This window comes from Aedes albopictus, chromosome 2, assembly GCF_035046485.1.
Source record: "Aedes albopictus strain Foshan chromosome 2, AalbF5, whole genome shotgun sequence".
Taxonomy (NCBI): domain Eukaryota; kingdom Metazoa; phylum Arthropoda; class Insecta; order Diptera; family Culicidae; genus Aedes; species Aedes albopictus.
Window position 1 is genome coordinate 443,330,343 of NC_085137.1, and position 24,944 is coordinate 443,355,286.

Here is a 24,944-nt window from a genome sequence, read left to right on the forward strand (position 1 = left end):
GAATCTCGGTAACGAACAACAGCCCGTGTTCATCCATAACCACTTCACAGAAGTCATAGAACAGCACAACCGCAACGTTGCTATTTTCGTACTCAAATCAAAACATTGATCGCTCAACGTACGTCTAATTGAAGCCCATGGCATCCAGCATCGAATGGTGTTTGTCTTTACCGCAAACGACGTCATCACCACCACACCGTCTATCCATCCATCGTCAATCAAAAAGCTCTAAAACTCGCAAAAACATTCGGAGTCATAAAGAGCGCTCGAAACCCTTTTGATTCCAAGCTTGTGCGACGATTCGAGGCAAAGATACATATAGGTATCACACAGTATTGAGTTTTATTGCTGATGACGACACCGACGACGACAACGATGCCCTTTGCGGTCTATAAAGTTTCTGAAAGAGTAGATAATGGCTCCCCAAATTCAAGGTCAAATGAAACAGAAACATTTTGGACAATCGTCGAAGAATGAGATAACCGCAAGATTGTTGATAAAATGTTAACATTGTAACGATGTAAATGACTAAAGTTTCTGTACCGAAAATCGAGAAGTAAAATTAAATATACCGTCAAGGCGCCATTCACCGTGTGCCTTTGAATATTTTTTCATTATTTCTATATTATGACTGAATGATATGACAATTTCCCTTCAATTTCACCAATACAATGTTATATTGGTGAAATTGAAGGGAAATTGTCATATCATTCAATTATAATATGGAAATAATGAAAAAATATTCGAAGGCACACGGTGAATGGAGCCCCCACGGTGAATGGCGCCTTGACGGTACATTCAGTTTTGCGACCGATCACCCCTTAGTGTACTTTAACCACAACTTGTAAGAAAATGTGTGTCTTCATCAGAAGATTATGGTTTTTGATTTTTACAGCACCAAAATAGCATGGAACGAACTCACCAGCAATTGATATGCATTGCTTCAACGCTGACCCGAAAAGAAATGGAAGAAATCGTCAAGAAAAAGGAATGGCGTAGAACAACGTATGCAAATGCACTATTCCCAGACTAACCTACACGAATGGTCAATGCAACTCAGAAATCAACATTATTACTGATATGTTGAAACTAGATTTGTTAAATAATCAATCTTATAATTTGTCTACTATTCATATGAAATGTTTCTTTCCAGAATTGTTCCATCAACAGATCTCGTGAATGAGTTACCTAGAATAGCTATCTCGAATCGTATTAAAATTCTCTCAACAAACATTTCCACTCCTTCTACATCCAACCAACAGTCATTGTTACATGAACTTCACCACTCCATTGTCGAAAGGCTAATTTAAATACGAGAACAATCAGCTTTGTAAAAGCAAAGTTACCCTCGCCCATCTCAGGAAATCGTAAAAGTTCAACCCTTGCATAAGTTACATTGCTCTACGAAAGGAATCTTCCTTCCTGCATTCACCACCGCAAAGTCCTGTTCACATTGCGTCAGTACAAACTGAAATGTCGTGTGCTAAAAATACTCGCCGCAGATAAGGCTCCCTCTCCAGCATCGTCCGCTTGGTCGTCGTCGCAATAGAAATCACAATTTTTCAGTTAATTTATCCTGCATCGTTCCAGCTTTTCCAAGAACCAACCATGAGAATAAGAGTGCGACGTAACTTGCTTACTTGCTTTTCCAAGTCCCACCAGCACACTAATTCATCAACCCTTTGATCACATATACAAACTGCGCGGCGTTCGCTCATACAATCCATCATCGTCGCATAACACAGTTCCTCGTCCCGTCCGTCCACTTCACCTCCCGGAGCGTTTGAATTCTTCACCGAGCTTACATATTCATAACAACAACACCTCTAGATCCCTTCTTCAGCGCCCTCGTTACCGCCGCGCCGCCACCGACTCTCGCTTAGAACAACACCCCGAACGCTTGGTCGACTACTGCTGCCGCGCGATTATGTAACTCCTCCATGGTTCTATATTCGTCGCCGTCGTCGTCGTAGGCAGTAGTCGCCAGTCTACCGAGAATTTGCAGCCTTGCAAGCACTGCACTTTCCCTGGAAACCTTATCGCCACTGCACACACCGTATAACATCGAATTACACGCTTCGGTAAGTACTTTTTCAGAGGTTCTTAACGAAAGAATTGCGCCACTACTGGCCCACCATATGGCGGCACCCACACCCCAATGCCTGTTCGTCCGTTCAACGACGGCGATGAATCACTTTGAAGATGATGCCGCTCCGTACCTGTTTTCCACTGAATGCCGCTGCTGATTCACGCGCGTCTTCGCCTGACCGGAAGTCCAACACGCCACAAACACACACCGAAACTCACCCTCAGAACACACTACTGTTCCCCAAAAATTACATAACACCGCGCACTACGCGTCCCTAGGAGTTGTTATCGAATGACGACGTTTGTCTCGCCGCCGCACCGCCGGCGGAAGCAGCAGATCAACAACCCTTTGAAAAACTCCTCGACACACTTCACTCTCGGTCGGACTCTCGAAGATTACAACGGCGGACGCCGCCGTCTACAACACCACTGACTGACTGTCGCCACACAACACACGGATTCTGGTGGGTGGGTTTTCCCCAACGACGAATGTACCCCAGGATTCACGGGAACACGATACACGGCGGTCGTAAATTCACTAACGTAGTACCTAGCAAAACAGGCTGCTGCGCGAAGATGATTCGCGTCCGTCCGATGTCTAGAACAAACTGAAACCTGAACGGTGTCGCCGTGGACGAGTTGCCGATACGACGGAGCCGACGGACGGAGCCATTGTCGTGTGGTCACTCGCAGCGGCGGCGACCGACACGGGCTCTCGCTCTCCCGGGCCCGGAGCCCGGAGCCCGGAGCGCGACAAAAGGGAGCCGACCCGAGAAGGAGAGTGAATGTTCATGCGAGAGATTGGGTTACCCGCTCTGCGTGGCGCTCGTCCGCTCTGTTTACACCGCAGTCGTTGAAAGCAGAGCCAAATGCAAGAGAGCGAGATTGGGTGAAACACGCGGTCGCCGTGATGAAACTGCATCGGTGTGTGCGTGAGTGAGTTTCGCATCAAGCGGTCAAGAATGGAGACTCATTGGGTGGTTGTGTTGGTGCCGAGTAGCTTGTTGTTTATTCCAGAGTATTATTTTTTTATTTGATTGAGTGCGGTGTTGTGTAAGCGCTTGTATTAGCATACGTAATTGAGGACTTTTTTTTTGGGAAAATTAGTTTTTAGCATTTGGACGATAATGAGGCTTGCTGCTTAATGGCCAAATTAGGACTTTAAATTTAGAACGTCGCTTTTTGGAGAGGTTGTATAATGAAGCCCGTAAAATGTTAAAGTTTTCTTATCGAACTCATCATGTTACAAACATATCTTATATAAATTGTATAACTACTATCTGGTGATAGACTTACAACATCGTAAATAGTTTTACAACATCTCCGATTAATCGGGCCAACCTTGAAACAGACAACGCAATTCACAATCATGTTACAAAACACAGTGCTCGCGTTGTGCCTCTCTATCAAAACCCCATGTAGGAAGGAGCAATGGGGCTTATCTTTGAATTCGTTCCTAATTGGTTTTTGGAGAATTACCCGCTTAATCCAATAGTCACGCACACTCTCGGAGTAGGACATACATATTTCGATCTACCACGCACAAACGCACGGTATCGAACACGGCAATCAAGCTAATCTTGATGTTTACATAATCTAATATCGATTCTAGTTATCAAGCGGTGATAAGCCGATCGGACGACGTTTTGTTTTCTTTTTTTTCGGTATCGTCCCAGGGGAATACGATGACTGACTGGAGTTTCAATTGAATATTCAAGTCAAGCATGTCGAATCATCTTGATAGCAATGAACCTCCTAAACAAATGGAAATGTTTAAGGACAAGGTATTTGAAGTACATAACTCCAAATTTCTCGAGCACAAATCTAGATAGCCGTCAAAAATATCTGGCTGAAAATGTAACGTGATGCTTGTTTCCGCACAGAAAACATTGAGTTACATTTTCATCTCAATCCGTTTGACGGTTCTCTAGATTTGTGCTCGAGAAAATTTGAGCTGTATATTGCGAAATTCCCACCTCACTGGACACTTTTCGCGGTTAGTATAAGCGCGGGATCGTGAATAAAACTACGATTTTGCGTCGAATCGTTTCGGTGTCTTCTGCGCACTTATTCAGCACGTTGTAATGTATAACTGCGCAGAAGATACCGACACGATTCGACGCAAAATCGCAATTTTATTCACGATCCCGCACTTATACTAACTGCGAAAGGGGTCCAGTGGGGTGGGAAATGCGCAATATTCCAAATACCTTGTACTTAAAGCCTGGAACACATAGCGTCCGTTCCGTCGAGGTTTGCGTTTTTTTGACAGTTTTCCCATGGGAAATGTGTCAAACTACTGTCACGCACACGCAAACGTATGCATTGTGTGGAGCACTTAAGTCACAGAGAACGCAGAGAACAGACGTCTATCTTCGCTTTCTGCCTTGTGTAAAACTTTGTAACGGTCATTTCAGAGTATGTGGTTATGCTCCTGTTGTGTGCCTTGTAGGCTAGTGTATTTTAACGATGAACACTGCCATCGTGGGGTCAAATCGACTTTATAAGTGGGACAGTCTCCGTTGGTGGCGTTGAGGTACACATAAATCCTTTACACACGATTTCGACGTATTTTTGTTCGAGCTTAAATGTCTGTTCTCTGTGCTTAAGTATTGGAAGAAATCAATTCATGGGGATAAAACCGCTTATCTAAGATTTTCAATAGGGCATATAATCACAGCAACAGAGCCTTGTGACTGCACACGGAGCCGCCAAATCACCCAAATTTGAGCTCTTTTGACGCAACCCCATAGTTTGGCCCAATAACTGAAATTTGAGTATATCGATTAAACTCACACTAGGTAGTTTGCTTTAAACTCCAGCTAAAAAAATATACTCAAGAGAAGGTAAATTCGAGGGTAAATTCAACCCAAACGTGTGTTTTTTCAACCCAATTTTTGACAAAAACCCTAAAATTGGCTTATTGGGCCAAAGTGCCCCCGGTGGGTCGATGCAGCTCGCTTTGTTTTTGACAACATCGATGAAGGAGAAAGAGAAAACAACCTAATTTTGGGTAGGAAATTTAATCATTTAATCGATATACTTACTTTTGAGTAAAATAAATTCAAAAAATAGGTAGTTTTCATTCTCCGTGTAGACACTAAAGGCAACATAACACCCTTATTAAGGCAATCCATGCCAACTTTTCGCGATAGGGGTGACAGTCTCGTGACAGTCAAAAATGTAAACACAGTGTGAGTACAACCTAACAAAGTTTCGTCAAGTGTCGTCGGTGCTTAACAAATTACTTTGTGTTCAACTGTCACCCCGATTATCGGATGTCAAAAATCCATGGTAAACAAAAAAATCAGCTGGTCGCATCTGTCTCGTGGATTGCCTTATGAGCGCTTGCACGCTGACGTCATCACTGTCTCCTTCTCTTTCTTTCCTTCGGCGTCGGTCCATAAAGCCGTCCTTGCCCTCAAAAAAAATTTGAGGGCAATGTTTACAAATCGTATGAAAATTCGATGAGATTATGTTTTTGATGCAAGCCTCTATTTCCAGGAGTCTTCGTGTAGCGTTGGCTAAGGCATACCGGGTATACCTGAAGTACATCTATATTAGCGCATTTGCCCAAAAGTACACGCGGCAAATCCCTGAGGAAAAGAACAGCCGCGTTTTTTGCTCCCTTTTTTCTTATGGGAGATTGCGGCGTTTTCTCAAGTGCGGCTGTTCCTTTCCATGAGAATTTGCCGCGTGGAATTTTGTGCAAATGCGCGTTTGGATCATTACAAAGGCAGCGCGGTGTATCATATTCAGCAAACCAGTCAATATTGATGATAAGCTTTACATTATTGAGCATGTCGAAATGTCTAACATTTTTGAGATTCCAACAACAGATTCTTATCACATTATAAGTGCTCGTACCTCCATAGTTTTGCTTGCAAATTTCAAGTACATTAGGTATTGATTCCCATATTAAGCATGTGGCTCCCATTTTCATCCTACGAAAAACAAAGGATTGTAGCTTCGTTTGTTTTGTTTCTTATTTTTGTATTTTTTTTGTTATTCTTTTGTGCTCAACTGTCACCTCGATCATCGGATGTCAAAAAAACATGTTAAACAAGAAAAATCAGCTGATCGCATCTGTCTCGTGGATTGCCTTATTGGGTACTAATTGATGAACTCTTGACTGATACTGGCTAAGACTGTAATGTTTACATTGGGAAGAGTTCATCACAATCTGTCCTGTGGTTATCCAGATGGCATTGAAATGAGAGCAGATCTGGCAAAGCATTGCGTGTACCGCTGTAGAAATCCAACTACGTCCTCTAGATAGACTATGGAAAACTGAATATGTATCATTTGACGGTATTCCGGGTGGTGAAATTGCCAGGTCAGGAATGTAATGTTAGCAAATCACGGTTGGAAGTTTTTGAGAAACCAAGGAAGAACAAACCTAACTTCCAACAGAAAGTTCTTGGTTTGGCAGTCCACCTGCGAGTGCGACAAGATAATTCAGCCGTTCATCAATGCGCAAATACCAGAATGAATGCCTGCAGAAGGATTTCCCGACCTTCCTGTGGTCTCACAGAGGCGAGACCCTGATTAAGTCGCCGCATTTACAATGGCAAAACAATGGTGTTTGTCAAGTCAAGTTTTGGGTCATCATCAAGATTGAACTTCGCAGATTGATCGGAAAACAAGAATTCCCTTCAGCTGCAAGTCTACATCATTGAAGCGTAGCGTAGAGATCCAGATGACTATGACTGCTGGGAAGATGGAGACCCGGCCATTAATAGCTATATCGGAAAACAGTCTATTACGGACGAACTACAAAAGGTTGTCTTGTGGTTCTGCCCAGGTAACCACTAAGCATTTGGATAAGCCGTAGAGCAGACCGTATTAAGCATTTGAATAGCTTGCTGCCCTACATAAGCAGTTCGAATGCATAGGTGCCTTAAATTAGCATAAGCTGTGCTTCTCAAAAGCTTTTGGCTGTTAATTAGCACTTCAACTGCTTGAGGAGTTTTCGTCTGGAAGCATTCAGAATGCTTTTTAGTTGCTCTTCAAATGCTAAGAGCAAAAAGTATAGAAGATGTGTTACGTGTTTGATAATGCATGTTGTCTCTTTCTTACAAAGTCTATGCCTCTGTTGATATATTTGTGCATCTGAGTTCCTTATTCACTTTTCCCTTGGTTTTTCCCGTACTGATCCAAAAGCTCCGCAGCAAACATTGCTGCAGCTGGTTCAGATTAGGAATATGGCCATCGAGCAATTACAATGTATCATTTCGTCGAAAAGTATGTACCGAATCGATGAATGCTTTGGCGGATCATCAAATTATGCGGAAGAGGGAATCATATGCTAGATCGAAGAGGGAATGAAAATGCTTTGTGCACAGGAAGCATGTTTTGGGTGTTGGAATTGAAGCTGCTTTCGAATTATTCCTTATATTGGGGGTTAAATCAGCGCACGCTATCGGAACAGCTGTGGCATATCCTGTAGCGTGGAACAGAAACTTGAGCAGCAAACAAGGACGAATAATCTCTGGATCGTAAGTTCAAATCCAAATAACTATCAAAATGTGCAAAAAAAGTACCTATCTAACATCAGCTGGAGTGTTCAAGGACGAGGAAGCACGATAAGCGAGAAGCGGTCGTAAATCTATTTTTGTTCTCTTTTGCTCGACAAGGCGCTACGCTTCTTTGACATTTTGATACGACGTTCCTGAAGGTGCTGCACTCAGGCAGCCCGTTATTTAGCCAAAACCTGCTGTGAGGTAGCAGTATAGGCACATCTACGGCCAATTAGCATTAAACGCCTTAACGTAAGGACTACTATAATGCTGGAGTAATGCTATTTTAAATGCTTACTGGTTACTTGGGTGGGACGCATCCTATGCGGAATGACCTGAACCAAAGAGTATTGGAGTAGCAGTGTAGGAGTAGCGATAGGAGCTGAGTCTGGGCACGCTATAAAACATATTACGGACTTTATTGAACGGTTCATGCTGCTCAAAGAATTAAGCATTAGACCAACCATCGCAATAGATTGATGAGTTCGTTCCTTTCTTAGCTATTTTAATAATGCTACCAGTCAATACGTAACAGTCATGAAGAGTGATGATGTCAACGTACTAATACAACCATTCTGTAGAGAACGGCTCTTCTTCACATTCATTGGAGCATACTACGATGTGATGGCTCGAAGATCGAACATCGAAAAATACCTAAAGTATTCAAGAATAAGTTGGTTTGAAGGAAAAAAGTGGGAAAACTTATCGAAAGAAGTTGGCTTCACCATTTTTCATCACCTTATGGGTGTTCGAGCATAAGGTAATGGAGAGGAGGTTCAATAAACAAATGAAATAGTAACCTCAACATAATGTCATACACTCTAAGAAAAAATCATGTAAATTTAAGTTCACTTGTATGTACATAAAAGGAGCGGCCCATTTGACACAAATTTACGTCTTCTATCACAAATAAAGTCGAATTAGCAATCGCTAGAGCCGAAGCGAGAGATAAAACATAAGTAAGTAAAATAATGAACTAGATTCGAACTCAGGTCCGCTGATTGAGAGGCACGTACTATACCTCTCGGCTGTATCACCGAGTTGTGAGATAAACGATAAATGTAAAACTGTTTCTACCTATCTGGTCAGATAGGTTTGTTGACATCTTGTGCAACCAACTTGAACTTACATGATGGATGCAAAGTTAAATCAAATTTGCCACTTGGTCATGAAATGTTTACGTACGTTGATGGTTTACGTCACGTGTAAATTCCTAATTTTTTAAGAGTGAGTTGATTCACTGCAGGCCTCAAATAACAAGTAAAAGTCATCAAAACTGGTGTAGCTAACTGGATTCAGTGGTATCGTGCCTCCAACATCGCAATAGGAAATTTGAGTAAAACTTAAGGGCAGTTACAGGTTGTTTTTATTTCAAAATTCAGAACAACTGAGCAGAATAACACAGTTTATTATTGTGGGTAACAAACCTTCAAGTGTTCTCAGGAGAAACGAAAACAGCAAGAGAAAGATGTATGTGGTACGTCCTAAGAGAATTATACCAGGATTGAACAGATGCCTAACCACTGAAAGAATTCTGATATGTTGATCTTCCAAGACTTCAAGGTAAAAGTCCTGCATTTATTTAGCTTAAAAGGCGCCAAGTGACACCAGGTCAGCTTGCCCTACACACTAGACGTTAACTCTCTAAATGCCGTTTGAGGACAGCAATTTGCAGAATCTGAATCAGCTGATGATTTACAAGTTTTGCAACCACTACATTTATTTATTTTGAGTTTTGTGTGAAGAATTAGCATTAAGGTAAAATTCACAAATACAAAGAAATTAAAAAAAAATATTTTGAGTTTTTTTTTTAATTTCTTCGTGAAGTTCAACTAAGGCTAGTTCTTCACTAATGTATATTTTGAATTTTCTAGTACAATTTTCATCTTTTAGAAAGTGTGTACACAGGTAGTTTTTATTACCGACTTCGGTAAAATTTTACTTATTTTGTTATTTTGTTATCGCTGAAAAGTCAGTAAATCTAAAAATTGAGATTTGTCAAAAAAATTACCGTAATTCCCCAGAAAAAAAACAAAGTCCTATTTGATGTTGTATAAGATACTAAAGAGGAGGCCATATGCGTACATGCTGTCCAAAAAATTTGACTTGATATTTTATTCAGTTGAAATTTTCTTCAAGTAACATTCTGGAAAATGTCAGCGCTTTGTAAGGAAATGTTTCAATATCATAAGTTCAGCCATAGGTTATGCCAACGGTAAGTGCTACGAATGCCTTTCAAGTTTACTCTAATACTAGTTTGATTTTTTTTTGCGCTAGAAGTTGTTATTGGATTGTTCAATAGGTGAAACAACCTAGGTCTAACATCTTCATAAGACAAATATTTGAATTTCTGTAGAAATTCGTGTATGTAATTTTACCTACAAAATAAGTTCCAGAGGTTAAAACAAACAAAACATCTACTGGATAACCAGGTACAATGCATGGTAATCAGTGATAAGTTACCCAAGAATTACGTAAATGTAGCTCCTTTACAATTAAAATCTGATCAACTCTGCCACGGACAAAATTGAAAGTAAAATAAGGCAACCCAGTAGCTAAAAGTGGAATCAAAGGGTCCATCATCATCCGATAGTACTGATGAACTGATAAAGTTTGCCGCAGACGCAATTCTTCAATTCTTCACGACATACAACAGTTTAGAATTTCTATGAATCACTAGTGCCACCTGGCGGAAACAAAATCGAGAATCAACTAGTTCATCATAGAGTAGCTCACGAAAACCTTTTTCGAATGAGTATAATCAGTGTTGTACGTTTTAATTCCGCCCTCTAATGCTTATTCTTGACAGATACCCGTATTCGTCGAAATTTGTCTACGTAGCCTGATACTCGAGATACAGCAGTTTAGAACTTCGAAGACTCACTAGTGCCACCTAGCGGGTAAACATAGAGCTGAAATCAACTACTTTATCATCGGATAACTCTTGAAGTAAAGTGTAGAATTAGCATAAGTTAAAATACACCCAAAAAAACTCAACTCAACTTTGCCAAAGATGGTGGTCTGGTTCTTGAAATATTGCAGTTTACAATTTTTAAGACTCACTAGCACCACCTAGTGGATATATACGGCATTCACAATAACATAGTTTATTTTCGGATAGCTCTTGATGCCCCGATCAACTTTGACAAAGATGAAATTTTTCATGTCTGATTGTCGAGATCCAGAAATATAGAATTTCTAAGAATTACCTATCGGTTAAACCTAGAATCAACTAGCTCATCATCGGATAGCTCAGGATGCCCTGACCAACTTTCCTGAAGATTCCGCACTTAACCCATGAATGGTTTCAACTTATGCACACTAAGCAGACCAGACTTGTTGTTCACAACACAAGCGCGACGGTACTGGCTGTACCTGTTGATGCAACATCAAAATGTTTTATGGCCACTACCGCCACTTACTGGAACAGATATGTTCTAAATTGTGCTATTGGAGAGTCCTTGATCTCCTCCACTACCAAAACCTTGACTGAAACAATAGTGTCAAAAGTTACTGATCGCTGGGTGCAAATAAGTTAATAACAAATTGCATAATGGTCCAGAATCTATATTTTGGGGAAAGAACCCATCCTTGATGTATTTTAAAAGAAAATCGTGAATATTTTTGATCAGGAAAACCTACCGCACAACAACGTGCGTTTTATAGAAGCTTTCAAAGTGATTCTTACACAACTTTGATGAGATAATTTATAAAAAAAAAAATATCTAACGTTAGAGCTGTTTCGACATAATTCAGAGCATTTTCCAAAGTTCCCGTGACGCTCAACTGGCACGTGCACAGAAACGGCGACAAGGGAGGGGTTTTTCCTCATTTTGGCAAAGGGCGGAGGGGCACCTAGTGTATAGATATTCAGAAATGTAAGGGGTTTAATCCCCGAAATCCCTCCCTTTTGCACGGGCTTGACGCTTAAGGAATGTCGGCATACTCAGTGCGGTAAAATAACAGTTATTTAAAGCAGATTTTTTTTCAGTACAAGTCTTACATCTGACCTGGGCCCGAGTCTAAAAGGGTAAAGCGATTAGTCGCCCAGCATTGAGATCTTCTTCGCTAGTCCTATGTACCCCCAGGGGTGCTCAGGGTGCAGGATTGAGAGTTAGTAAGTCGTACATTTATCCAACAAGGTTTGTCGTCAGGATTCTGATGATTTAAAAAGAAGATCTGGCAATGTTTTATTGTTGCCCATGGGCCTACAGATTGTGAATACTTAATATTCAGGAATTTCATTAAAATTCCTGAGGATTTCAAGAAGTTTTCAGGACCGTTTTTAAGGTTTCCAGTAGACATGGGTAACTCACTCGCGAGCCGACTCAATGAACCGATTCGCGAAACCGAGTGAGAGAACCACGATTCTTTTCAAAAGAGTTACGATTCGCTGAAGTTCATTGCGAGTACAACAAGTTCCGAAAAAAATTGGATGACTGCGTTCTTTAGTGATGCTTAGACACAGAACATCGCAATCTTTGCCAATCGATCATTTTTCATTCGTATATTGTATGACCGACTCGAGCTAGTGATTCGACTCTTTAGTAGAAGGAACGAAAATCTGTGTATCCTGTATTTATTGCGTCAACGGGTGAGTCGACGTCGACCTTGCGAGCTGATTTCCTTGCATACTAAACATACAAAAAAGGAGTCGGCTCACATCGAAAAATGGCATTTTTCATCATGTTATGGCTAGTTTCCACTTCGTACGTACTGTGTAAAAAGATAGGACAAGTAATGGTCAAGTAATGATTCCGCTTCAAAATTACTTGTGCAGTTCGCAGATGGCAAGTAAGGAAAAAAGTGTAACACTCGCAACGCCTCCCGTGTGAATCAAATGGAGCTGTCACTTTTCCTTGCGGAAAATAGTCCGCGCTATTATTCCGTAAGGAAAAGTATCGTTTCTCCTCATACTGGAGCAGTTGTCAAAATTACTTGCGGAAAAAGGTGGAATATTACTTGAGCGCTCAACTTGGCAACAAGAAACTAAGCTTTACGGAAAAGAGTTGCTGAATCGGTCAAAAGAGTCGACTCTTTTTTGAGAGTGAATCGGTAGCGATTCACTCTCAAAATTTATTAATTTTACCATCTCTAGTTTCCAGCATGGGATCTGAAGGATGTTGTTGGCACAGCTCCATACCACCCACGAGACGACAGCGCAACCATCGACCGTTGACCAAGCATAGCTGTCAGTAGGTATGTTATGGAGAGAAAGAAAGTGAGAACGCAAAATGTAGATGAAACCGTTTAGCGAAAACAGAATGAGGAATTTATGGTTCATATATTTTTTTTTTATCAAAAAGTACAGCTTGAAGTTTAATTATAGCTATTGAAATATTTTGCGAATAGTGTGACTAGCGCGAGTAGTTTTTTGAATATAATACGATTCCAAAGTAAGAGGTAAGGTTGATTTGAAAATAAACCTAGACTTGTTTCTAAGAGTAGTATACTGGTGATAGATGAAATCGCCGTCTATCAGACCGTAAGCCGCCATACCCGTGGAACAAACCATTATTATTTAAGAAAACTATAAAATGTAAGTAAAGGTAGTAGATATAGCCTAAAAGAACGATAAAAAGATGTTGCCGAATTGCTGATTCTCGCTCTTTTAATTAAATAACAAATATATTAAACTGCCTGCTTTGAGAAAGAGTTTTCATTAGGGTGGTCCAAAAAGGAACAGGCTACCAATACGGTTTCGAAGTCAGAGCGAAGTTTTAAGAGCAGTGATTCGACCCCTAGGGGGCGAAAAATAAGTCCATAGGGGGCATTACTAAAACGAAAATTGGAGGATGAAAATATCGAAAAGAGTGAGATTTTTTTCAATGATTGGATACCATCAATAGTATGCGAAAACAAGTCTAGGGAATACAATCCTTAAGGGAATGGAAATCTCCTGACTTCTGTTACTTGGGATATAAGGTCTCAGAGTTGAATATTCGGTGTTCAACGAACAACCGTTTACGAAAAATCAATGCATTTACAAAATAATTAAATAAAAAACGGAAACAACACTCATCTATGTATATTAAATGCCAAGGCAGCATAAAATAATCACTTCAAATAAGTTTAATAGTTTCAGTATTCTACATACTTGAAACTTATAATTAACTAAACTTTATCTAGAGGGGCGAAAATATTTTTCTTCAGCTCCAACGGGGCGACACTTCTAAAAAATTTGGGAAACAATGTTCTAGAGGAATTTCTGGGGGTTTCATGGGCGTGTAAATATGAGTTTCGGGATCGTTGAAAAAGCTTTAAGGTAACTTTGAAGGTGCTCCAAGGCCAGGGACACAACTGCCCCTTATCGATTATGAAACAGTCCTGAAACCATTTTAAATGCTCTTCAATTCCCCAAAACATTCTCCAAACCCTTTCAATTTCCTGAAGCGTACTCTAAATCCTTTGCAATTTCCTGAAACTTCCTTGAAACGTCCCGAAAGCTCCGTGAAATCCCTATGAAATCCCCTCAAACACACTGGAATACTCTGAGACTCTACTGAAATACCACTCATGTCATACACATTAAATACTTTTTGAAACGCCCTGAAATCCCTTAAAACGTTCCAAAATCTTCCTGAAACTATCTAAGAGGCTCATGAAACTCACTTTTAGCTCCTTTGAAAGACTCATATACCACATACGAAACACCTTATCAGGGGAGTTATACACCCTTGAAACTTTTTAGTGATTTCTGAAACTCTCCCGAAACCGATTGAAAAACCCCACGAAAACAAATGTAACGCTCCCGAAACTCCTTAAGCCCCCGTTGAAACCATGAAAGCCATTTAACCCTCCTAGGAGGTTAGGATTTCCGCACCACGATGGCGTAGTGCACGATTAGCGTGCCTGTCTGGATTGATTGACCCCAACATCCTATTAGGGTTAAACTATATGAAGAGACGTTACGTTGGGCTTACAGGTTATATACACTAAAGCTTCCAGGGGATTCTAAAAGGTTTTAAGATAATTTCAAAATGTTTCAAGAGATTTTGAAGGATGTTTTAGGGTTCTAGTATGGGACCTGTAGAATGTTTCAAAGGATATCAAGATGTTATGAAAGTGATTTAGGGGCAATTTTCTGGGTTTCAGGGGCGTTCACGGTCTCAGGATCGTTAAAAGGGATTTAAGGTGGCTTCAATGATATTCTAGGGATGGCTGGAGGCTTTGAAGGGGCTTCTAGCCCAGTGGCGTAGCAACAGCTCTGAGTCTGCTATGAAACAACTCTGGAACTACTTGAAGTGCCCTGAAATCCCCCAAAACACCATTTGACCCCATCAAACCCCTGAATATATTACTCAAAGAAAAATTGCCCTAACCCTGACTGAAAAGCTGGGTATATGCTCTAGATACCGGAGTATTACTGTGACTTGTTGCAAAGATAACAACTTCAATTACATTTATTGGCAGTTATTGTCATAAAGCATGACTACATAGAATGAGGCAGAGATAAAAAAAAGTAGGTATCACAGCACAGTATCACAAATGCTTTTTGTTTCTATTAACAGTAGGTTACTTCAAGCCCAGAAGCCCTATCTCATCATGCTGGCAAACACAAATTGGTCAACATTATCAACAGCCTCGTAAAACTTAATATATATAATAATAATAACTAAATATTTGTTATTCAACTTCCTAGGCTAAGTGGCTAAGTATGAAGGCTGCACCTTCACAGTTATTACCTGAGAGTTTTCTTTCCCAATTGACCATTTTTACATTCGTATGTGGCAAATACGAACATACTTCATGCCCAAGAAATTCGAGCAAGTTTCTTTTCGAAAAGACTTCTAAGGCTTTACGGGGCGTCATCAGAATCATCAATCATTGCACTCAAACTTTGAGGATGCAAATCTCGAGTTCTACTGCATAGGATGGGCTAAAAAATTGATCGTTTGTATGCATACATGTGATGAACAATCGGCTAGGTTTTCAGTTAGATCAGTCCACTGGAACTAGAGATTTGCATCGTCAAAGTTTCGAGGGTAATGATGATGAAAGAGACGAAAAACTGATCGGGATTTCGCATTGGCGAATACCACAAGTAATCGCAATTACATGGCATGAAAACTGCATCAAATGCGATTGACCCATTCCCAGTATTTCTAATACAGTGTTCATCCACTCTTGGAAAGAGGTTAACAAACTTGCGTACTTCATCTCGTTCGAACACCATCAACGCAGTTCGCGCTCCCCCAATCGCCCATCATCAATTTTCCATGCAGAACTTATTACTCTCCAACAACGTCAATCATCCAACAGGAAATGAACATCCATCCGGACGTGCACCAATACAGTCGCACGGTTCGCACACACACACTCCCACCCCCACACACAACTCCGTGATTGACGCGCGGTCATTCGCCGGTTGATGAGCCCTTCCCGACGATCAAGCCCGTCGTATGTACGCGAGGAAACGGCACAGACTGATATCGGGTTTGCGTAACAGACGCGACCCCATCCCGTTCCTTCCCGAAGGATACGCCAACTGGCAGGCTAGCTGGCTGGAAGGGAAGCACACTCGAAAAAACTGTTGCATAACTCTTGTTCACGGTTCCATAACAATCCATCCAATACCTATAACAACACTGTTGAGCGGCGGCGGCTCCGTTGACGATGGTTCGTCGACGGCGCGCTCCGTAAGCTAAATCAATTTGCATAACATTGGCTAGGGAAAGGGGGGACACTGACTGGTGGGGGGAAACTCCGGTAGCGTCCCCCTATTTTGCCCTGTAGGATACGGTGGATTGTGTAACAGGCTGTTGTTGATTCGTTGCCGTTTCTTTTCCATGGAATTCGATGGGTACGTAACGCGAGCGGGTCACTGCTATTTTAAGACCGGTGGTGGCGGTGGCGCTTCTGTCGCCTCACAGGCAGTAAATTCGTCAACATACAGAATTCCCAGTCCCAGACAGTCCCGGATGATTCAACTCGAGCGATTTAGAGCAATTATCGCCAACCACTTGTCAAGAGCGCGCGGAGCGGTGCGAATCGCCACGCAGACAATACAGCCATCAGAGTTCGCCTTCAACGTCGCGCGACGGCTGCGGCGGCAACTTTGTTACGTATGCTTCGCTTCTTCCCAGCATTGCATCTATCTCGCGGGCATGTTGGACACGGCCGATTGTTATGTAAACAGACAGAGACACACACTCTTCACTTACTGGGGCTTGTTCTTTTTTGACACCACACACTGTGCTTTAGGCCGGTGCTAGTTTGTTCAGTATTCTTTGGACCGGATCCGATCCGATTGGTTGCCTACAAAAACATTCAACTTTGTTGCAGAAGATCTTGGCGCGCGCTTCGGTAACGCCTTGGCTTCGAGATTTTAATTAATTTTCACTTTCACCACACACAACGCTACGGATTCGGATTGCGGCCGCTGCCAATGCTGACACCACGGTCGACGTACCCCCAGATTCTGGGCGGAAATTCTTCTTGGCATGGCGGGCAGTCTTCTCTGTGAGCGATTATGTTATATAATCAGCAAGTCGTTTTTTGGATTATGTCACCAAAGAAGAGGCCGGACGCAGGCACCAACCGAATGCCATAAGAAGCATAAAAGCGGCATGTAATTCTTGAACAAACACACCTAGAAACACGCTCGGGCATAACACTCTCAGCGGCCGTGGAAGCAACCACGCGCGCGTCAATGCACTCCTAGAGAGAAGAACACGATTAGAACACTCGCGAGTTTCCAGAATTCACTTGCCTAGTCCACGTAGACACACTACAGTTCCATGCGCCCAACAATACAGTGCTGGAAAAACTCTAAACAAAACGGCGCTCACTCTCTTCATCCCTCTGGAACTGCCGCGCACACAGAATGCCACTCACCAGTGTTCTCTTGTGTTCTTCTTCTCACTGCATTCACTGGAGAACACCGTTGTGTGCTGGATGAATGGAGAATCGATGAGTGACACCGTGGCGCAGAGTACGTAATCCTTTTTCAGCACTGACGACGGAGCACCGTTTGTGTAATCCCCAATTGGTTAGGTAATCAACAAACCCAGCGAAATTGCGTTGAATAACCCCAATAATTCCACACCAGCAGCGAACATCACTCAAGACATCTTTCACGACCTCCCAGAACACTCAAGGAACGTCCCCGGCTCACCTGCACGAATCTACGACTTATAGCTTCCCCACACTGGGTTGGTTATATCATCAAACTGGTTGCCCAACAGCTCTTGCCATAATCTTGAATCTTTTCTTGAATTTCACTCAACTGCAATCGTCACCCTTTAATTCTCACTGTCTCGCAATCTTCGAAATTATTCTTTCACCAAAAAACTCGCCTGGGGACCAGTGGCAAGTCCCACCGCGCGCGCGTTTCTAGCCTCCTCTCGGCAGTGCACAAGTTTCAACATCAAATTCCTGTTAAATAACAATAACACACAACACCCGGGCCGGGGTTCCTTCGTTCTCCGTCCGCACCCTCTTCCGACCGCGCACACTCCGTCCAGCTACCAGCCGTCCTTGGTCACTCTCCGTCTTCCGTACAGAATCCGCAGCGGAAACGGGACCAGATGAGAGGGAGACACGCGCGAGTTATCGAACCGACCGACCACACCGTTACACTCTGTACCGCCGTAAGCTATCGTCGCCGCCACCGTAGTCGAACACACGAACTGCGCTCGCTAGAATCAACCGTATCGCTTGACGGACAAGACGCCAATGAATGGCTGGCGAGCCTTCGCTGTCGCGCGACTCGCGACCAACCACTCACATTCACACGGCACTCGCTCTCTCTCTCACTTCGCGACGCTGAACAAACACCGGGCAACGGCGGCGTGGGTGTTCAGAGCGTGATGTAACACACTCACGCACACGTAACCCGGTGCGCGCGCACACCCGCAGCCCGCTCCAGTCCGACTGTTGCTGCTGCTGCTGCAGCGCAGCAGCGCTGTGCAATATCCGTCACGTAACCACCTTTTTGTCTGCTTCAGGTCGGTCGTACCGATTCGGTCAGGTAACTCACCCGCCGCCAGTAATTTCCATTCACTCGGGAAAATGTCGTGCAACACATTGCACTGAGAGCGCTGGCAGCCATGCGGCAGCAGCAGTAGTGGGAGGGTGACGTGAGCATTAACTGCACTCTCCGCGCAGTAAGCGAACCCTCTTTATTTCGGGGGAAAAGTAGGTCAGTGTGACAAGCTGTCTGCACTATAGGTGTAGCGATATACACAGAGATACAACGCAACGTGGACGACACACGACGACCGACGGTAGGCAGGGGCTTGTCTGTAAGCGCGCGCGCCGGGGAAAGCACGTAATTGCAGTGACAACGGCGGCGCTTCTTTGTTGTCGTCGTCGTCGTCGCGGTCGCCGTGATGATTGTGGTCGTAAAAAACGCGATGTTACTTTTTCACTGTTTCTCCTTTGCACCTACTCAGGTAAATTTGTTTTGGTGGATGATGGCGACGACGAGGACAAAGAGGCTATGAAAGATGTTAACTCATGGTTTTCGTCGGTACTTGAACAATGTGCTCCGAATCGCAAAATGCAACGGTCGTTGAAGAAGCGCTTGGGATGAGTCGGGTGGAATTGGCGAAATTTGGTGACACGCGTCGCAGACGTTGGAGAACCAACTGATTACCGAATAGTGGAAATTGTTAGCCGAATCATGTTTCATGAAGACATGAGCTGAACATGTTGCCAAATTAGAGAGAATGTTGCTTATACTCTGTTAAAATCTCTTAACTTATATATACGCGCGATTCTGGGACATTTACTTGATACTTGATGGGCTACAATTCGTAGCGGTTAGTACACGAGGTTGGCCGGTTGAAAAACAACAAAGCCGCTGGAGCAGATCAACTACCAATCGAGCTTCTAAAATACGGTGGAGAAGCACTGGTGAGAACACTACACTAGATCATTACCAAGATTTGGGAGGAGGAAGCAGTACCGGACGAATGGATGGAAGGTATCGTATGTCCCATCTACAAAAAGAGCGACAAGTTGGATTGCGAGATATACCGCCCGATCACACTACTGAGCGCTGCCTTCAAAGTACTCTCTCAAATTTTATGCCGCCGTCTATCACCGATTGCAAGAGAGTTCGTGGAGCAATTACAGGCTGATGGATTCAGTAGGTGTTCGCCATCCGCCAGGTGTTGCAGAAATGCCGCGAATACAACGTGCCCACACCTCATTTGTTCATCGATTTCAAATCGGCGTGTGATACAATCGATCGAGAACAGCTATGGCAGATTATGCACGAATACGGATTCCCAGATAAACTGATACGGTTGATCAAGGCGACGATGGATCGAGTAATGTGCGAAGTTCGTGTATCAGGGACACTCTTGAGTCCCATCGAATCTTGCAGAGGGTTACGGTAAGGTGCGGTTTTTCGTGCTTGCTGTTCAACATTGCGTTAGAGGGTGTAAGTAGGAGAGCGGGGATAAACACGAGTGGAACGATCAAGTCCGCTCAGCTGCTCGGTTTCGCTGATGATATTGATATTATAGCTCGTGAATTTCAGACGATGTCGGAAACATTCATCCGACTAAAGAGCGAAGCCAGGCGTATCGGATTAGTCATTAATGTGTCGAAGTCAAAGTACATGATAGCAAGGGCTCCTGGAAGGAATCACCGCGCCCGCCACCCCGAATTTCTATCGACGGTAATGAAATCGAGGCGGTTGAAGAATTCGTGTACTTGGGCTCACTGGTGACCGCCGACAACGACACCAGCAGAGAAATTCAGAGGCGCATTGTGGCAGGAAATCGTTCTTACTTTGGACTCCGCAGAACTCTACGATCGAATAAAGTTCGGTCTTCAGAAGAGCCACAGCTGACAAACCACAGTGCTGGTATCGCAACCTAACCTGAGCCACTGTGACAGGCTTTGTCAGGCAGTTTCTGAATGGGGGACGAATATCGCCATCATGCTTACCTTACCGATCAGGCTAAGGCCGGGGTGGCCTCTGCTGTACATAGTAGCCGCCTCCATTCCACTCGGTCCATGGCTGTTTGTCTCCAGTTCCGCACTCTGCGTAGGGTCCGCAGATCGTCCTCCACTTGGTCGACCCACCTAGCTCGCTGCGCTCCACGTCTTCTTGTACCGGTCGGATGACTGTCGAGAACCATTTTAGTCGGGTTGCTATCCGACATCCTGATGACGTGACCCGCCCACCGTAGCCTCCCGATTTTCGCGGTATGGACGATGGTTGGTTCTCCCAGCAGCTGATGCAGCTCGTGGTTCATTCGCCTTCTCCAAGTCCCGTCTTCCATCTGCACTCCGCCGTAGATGGTACGCAACACCTTCCGTTCGAAAACTCCAAGGGCGCGTTGGTCCTCTGCACGTAGGGTCCATGATTCGCGCCCATAGAGGACGACCGGTCTAATCAGCGTTTTGTAGATAGTTAACTTCGTGTTACGGCGAACTTTATTCGATCGTAGAGTTCTGCGGAGTCCAAAGTAAGCACGATTTTCTGCCACAATGCGCCTCTGAATTTCTCCGCTGGTATCGTTGTCGGCGGTCACCAGTGAGCCCAAGTACACGAATTCTTCAACCGCTTCGATTTCATCACCGTCGATATAAATTCAGGGTGGCGGGCGCGGTGATTCCTCCCTGGAGCCCTTTGCCATCATGTACTTTGTCTTCGACACATTAATGAGTAATCCGATTCGTCTGGCTTCACTCTTTAGTCGGATGTACATTTCCGCCAGAAACCAAGCAGCTGAACGGACTTCGTGAAAATCGTTCCACTCGTGTTTATCCCCGCTCTCCTAATTACACCCTCTAAAGCAATGTTGAACAGCAATGAATGATCTTTCGTGCATCATCACCTTGCCGTAACCCTCTGCAAGATTCGAAGGGACTCGAGAGTGTCCCTGATACTCGAACTACGCACATTACTCGATCCATCGTCGCCTTGATCAATCGTATCAGTTTATCCGGGAATCCGTATTCGTGCATAATCTGCCATAGCTGATCTCGATCGATTGTATCATATGTCGATTGGAAATCGATGAATAAGTGAGGTGTGGGAACGTTGTATTCGTGGCATTTCTGCAACACCTGGCGGATGACGAACATCTGGTCCGTTGTAGCGCGATCACCCATAAATCCAGCCTGATATTGCCCCACGAACTCTCTTGCAATCGGTGATAGATGGCGGCATAAAATTTGAGAGAGTTTCTTGTAGACAGCACTCAGTAGTGTGATCGCGCGGTAGTTCCCGCAATCCAACTTGTCGCCCTTTTTTTAGATGGGACACACGATACCTCCCATCCATTCCTCCGGTAATACTTCCTCCCACCAAATCTTGGTAATGAACCAGTGTAGTGCTCTCACCATTGCATCTCCACCGTATTTTAGACGCTCGCTTGGTAGTTGATCTGTGTTGCGGCTGTGTTGTTTTTCAACCGGCCAACCTCCTCCTCAATCTCTTGAAGGTCAGGGGCCGTAAGTCTGGCTAGGAAGGCACTCTGCCGTGAGTGAAACTTACTTGATTTAAGCGGTGTTTCCTTGCGGGTCTCTGTCAGAGTGCCAATGTGAAGCCATGGAGTGATGCCAACAGGATCGTGATAGCCAAGACAATATGTGTAATCACTCCTACAGAGCAGTCTCCAGAGGTGTCGGAGGGGATTATCGAGGGGCTTTTTCTGCGTCATGATCCTACTCATTGGCCTGCTTTCGTAAGAAAGCCGGGGACTGACTGGTCTTTCGGTGAGGACAGGGTTACGGATGTGGAAGTTCTACATAAGCATATGTAATCTTTATATGACTAAATTTGGTCATATAAGAGCTACAGTGTCTCATGGAAAACATGAGTGCTACTATAGTAACCCTATCGGGTAAGCGTAGGTAAGGCCCCAGGTCCAGACTGAGTTCCAAACCTGGCCATACTGGGTAACTCTCGCTGAGACCGTCCCACTATTTACACCATGACTTTAAAAATGTATAAGGTGGCGATTTTCTGAAAGTCCTCCCCAAAAAAGCACGGAAAATGCATTTGTTTAATGAAATTGGTGGACCCCCCGTTAGCTAGAGCCACAAGCATTTTGGTGAACCCCTCGATTTTGGTCAATTGTTGGCTCATTTGAACCGTTATAACTCAAAAGTTTCGCCAGAAACCACTTAAAAACTATAGGTTGTTGGAAAGAGAAAATATAGAGGTACTCTTTGCAGTTATAAAAAGTTTGGTCGGCCATATTGATTTCGGCCGCCATCTTGAATTTATGTACCAAAACATTTTTTTCACCATGTTGGCAACCACCGATTTTCAAATTTCTTGCGTCAATCGAAAGCTGGGACATTTTTACACAACATATCGAAAATTTAGAGATGTATCTTTTTCCTATCAAAAGTTATCTTCACTTTTGTAAATCATAACACGTTTTCTCCATACATTTCCATGCGCACCGGCAATGACACTCAACAGCATCAAAGTTGGCGCCTGCTTGTATGCACAAACGCACCTGCAGCTGCAGCAAAATTAGGACAAATCGGAGGTTCGTTCTCATTTTTAACTGTTTCTCAACGATGCGGGCATTGCTTTTTAAACTTTTTTGGTATTTTGAAAAGCTGAAACTTTCAACTTTTCCTTAGTGGATTCAGATTTAGAATAAATGTTCGTTAACACTGTGAAATAACGCTGCATTTATGTAAACAATCGGCACCTGACCCAGTGCGCAAAAGTGGCATGATTCACAAAAGTGCAGATAACTTTTGATAGGAAAAAGATACATCTCTAAATTTTTGATATGTTGTGTAAAAATGTCCCCGCTTTCGATTGACGCAAAAATTTTGAAAATCTGTGGTTGCCAACATGGTGAAAAAACAGTTTTGGTATAAAAATTCAAGATGGCGGCCAAAATCAATATGGCCGACCCAACTTTTTATAACTGTAAATAGTAGCCCTATCTTCTCTCTTTTCAACAACCTATAGTTTTTAGGTAGTTTCTGGCGAAACTTTCGAGTTATAACGGTTTAAATGAACCAACAATTGACAAAAATCGAGGGGTCCGCCAAAATGCGTGTGGCTCTAACTAACGGGGGGTCCACCAATTTGATTAACCAAATGCATTTTCCTTACTTTTTTGGGGAGGACTTTCAGAAAATCGCCACCTTAAACATTTTTGAAGACATGGTGTAAATAGTGGGACGGTCTCAGCGAGAGTTACCCACTATTGCAGAGGCTCCCGAGATATTCAGTGCTGCTAATCAGAAATACCTGGACGAGGGAGTTAACTTCTGGGAAGCGGCAGACCCTGTTTCTATTGCCAAAGGCGTGAAAACCTCCAGGAGACCCGTAGCATATAGACCAATATCATTGATTGACACGGCGGTGAAGGTGCTCGAGAAGATCATACTCAACTGAATGTTAAGGCACACAGAGGATGTAAATGGTCTCTCGAGTAACTAGTTCAGCTTCCACAAAAGTTCAACTTATTGGACGCAGTGGCTTAATTTCCCCAACAGGGGAGGAAAAAAAAGTTCAGCTTCTGGAATGGGAGGTCGATCGTAGACGCTATTCTGTCGGTTACAAAACCCACCAAGATAGCGCTCCAACGTAATTATTGGAGGGGTATTGGAGGCCAGTGCGGTAGTGTCTCTGGATGTAAGGAACGCGTTCAATCGGGTCAGTTGGGCGGCTATTTCCGATGCGTTCCTGCGTCTGGGGATAACCTACCTGTACAAGATTCTAGGAAGTTACTAGTACTAGTACAAGTATTAGTTTATGATGCAGAGGTGCGTTGGAAGTGTATTTACATAACCTCAGATCTGGGGATCCGGAGAACATCTCCGTTTCGAGAGTTTTCGGATAAACATCTTCATCTACGCAATTACTGGAACAACTCAGTAGATCATACGGATCGAATAAACGTGCAGTGCTAGATAGTACGATACGTTAGCGCTGTGTTACTGGAAGGGTCAAACTACAGCATTTCACCGGCTTCCAAATTAAGCCATTGGTTTTTAATGTACCAGTCACGCCAATATCCAGCAGCTTAACACAGGTGACGTGGAATGCTCTTCAGAATCGCCAGCTGGTTGGAATGCCACTTTCGAAGGTTGACATCGGATGATCCAAGCGGCGACAGGTGCACCACCGTACACCTTCCTTCACAGGGTTTGTTTCACTTAGCAGAGCATGTCATCAACGTAGACATTGTTCTTGATGACGTCTGGTGCTGCTGGATTCGTCTTCTTTTCTTCTTCTGCGTACCTCTACAAGCTCCGTGTCACGAGATAGGGAGCCGCCGTAGTACCGTAGGTCACGCTAGTAAGTTAATACGGTTGGAGTGACTAATCAACAAGCTCTCATCAACAAACAATCCCCAGCAGCGGATGATCCTGTTTTACAACGTTACATACATT

General features: G+C 43.5%; 1 protein-coding gene across 3 annotated transcripts in view; it reads right to left on the reverse strand.

Annotated features, from left to right (window-relative positions):
• LOC109397351 (LON peptidase N-terminal domain and RING finger protein 1) overlaps positions 1-18,326 on the reverse strand; it is a 243,304-nt gene extending 224,978 nt beyond the window's left edge. The window contains exon 1 of one of the 3 annotated variants that reach the window (XM_029869935.2): positions 17,725-18,326. The gene's annotated coding sequence lies outside the window, so the exon portion shown is untranslated. Of the gene's footprint in view, positions 1-2,219; positions 2,860-16,771; positions 17,699-17,724 lie in introns of those variants that run through there. The other 2 variants (XM_029869936.2, XM_029869934.2) reach the window with 2 other exon arrangements.
• Between the last annotated feature and the right edge of the window lie 6,618 nt (positions 18,327-24,944).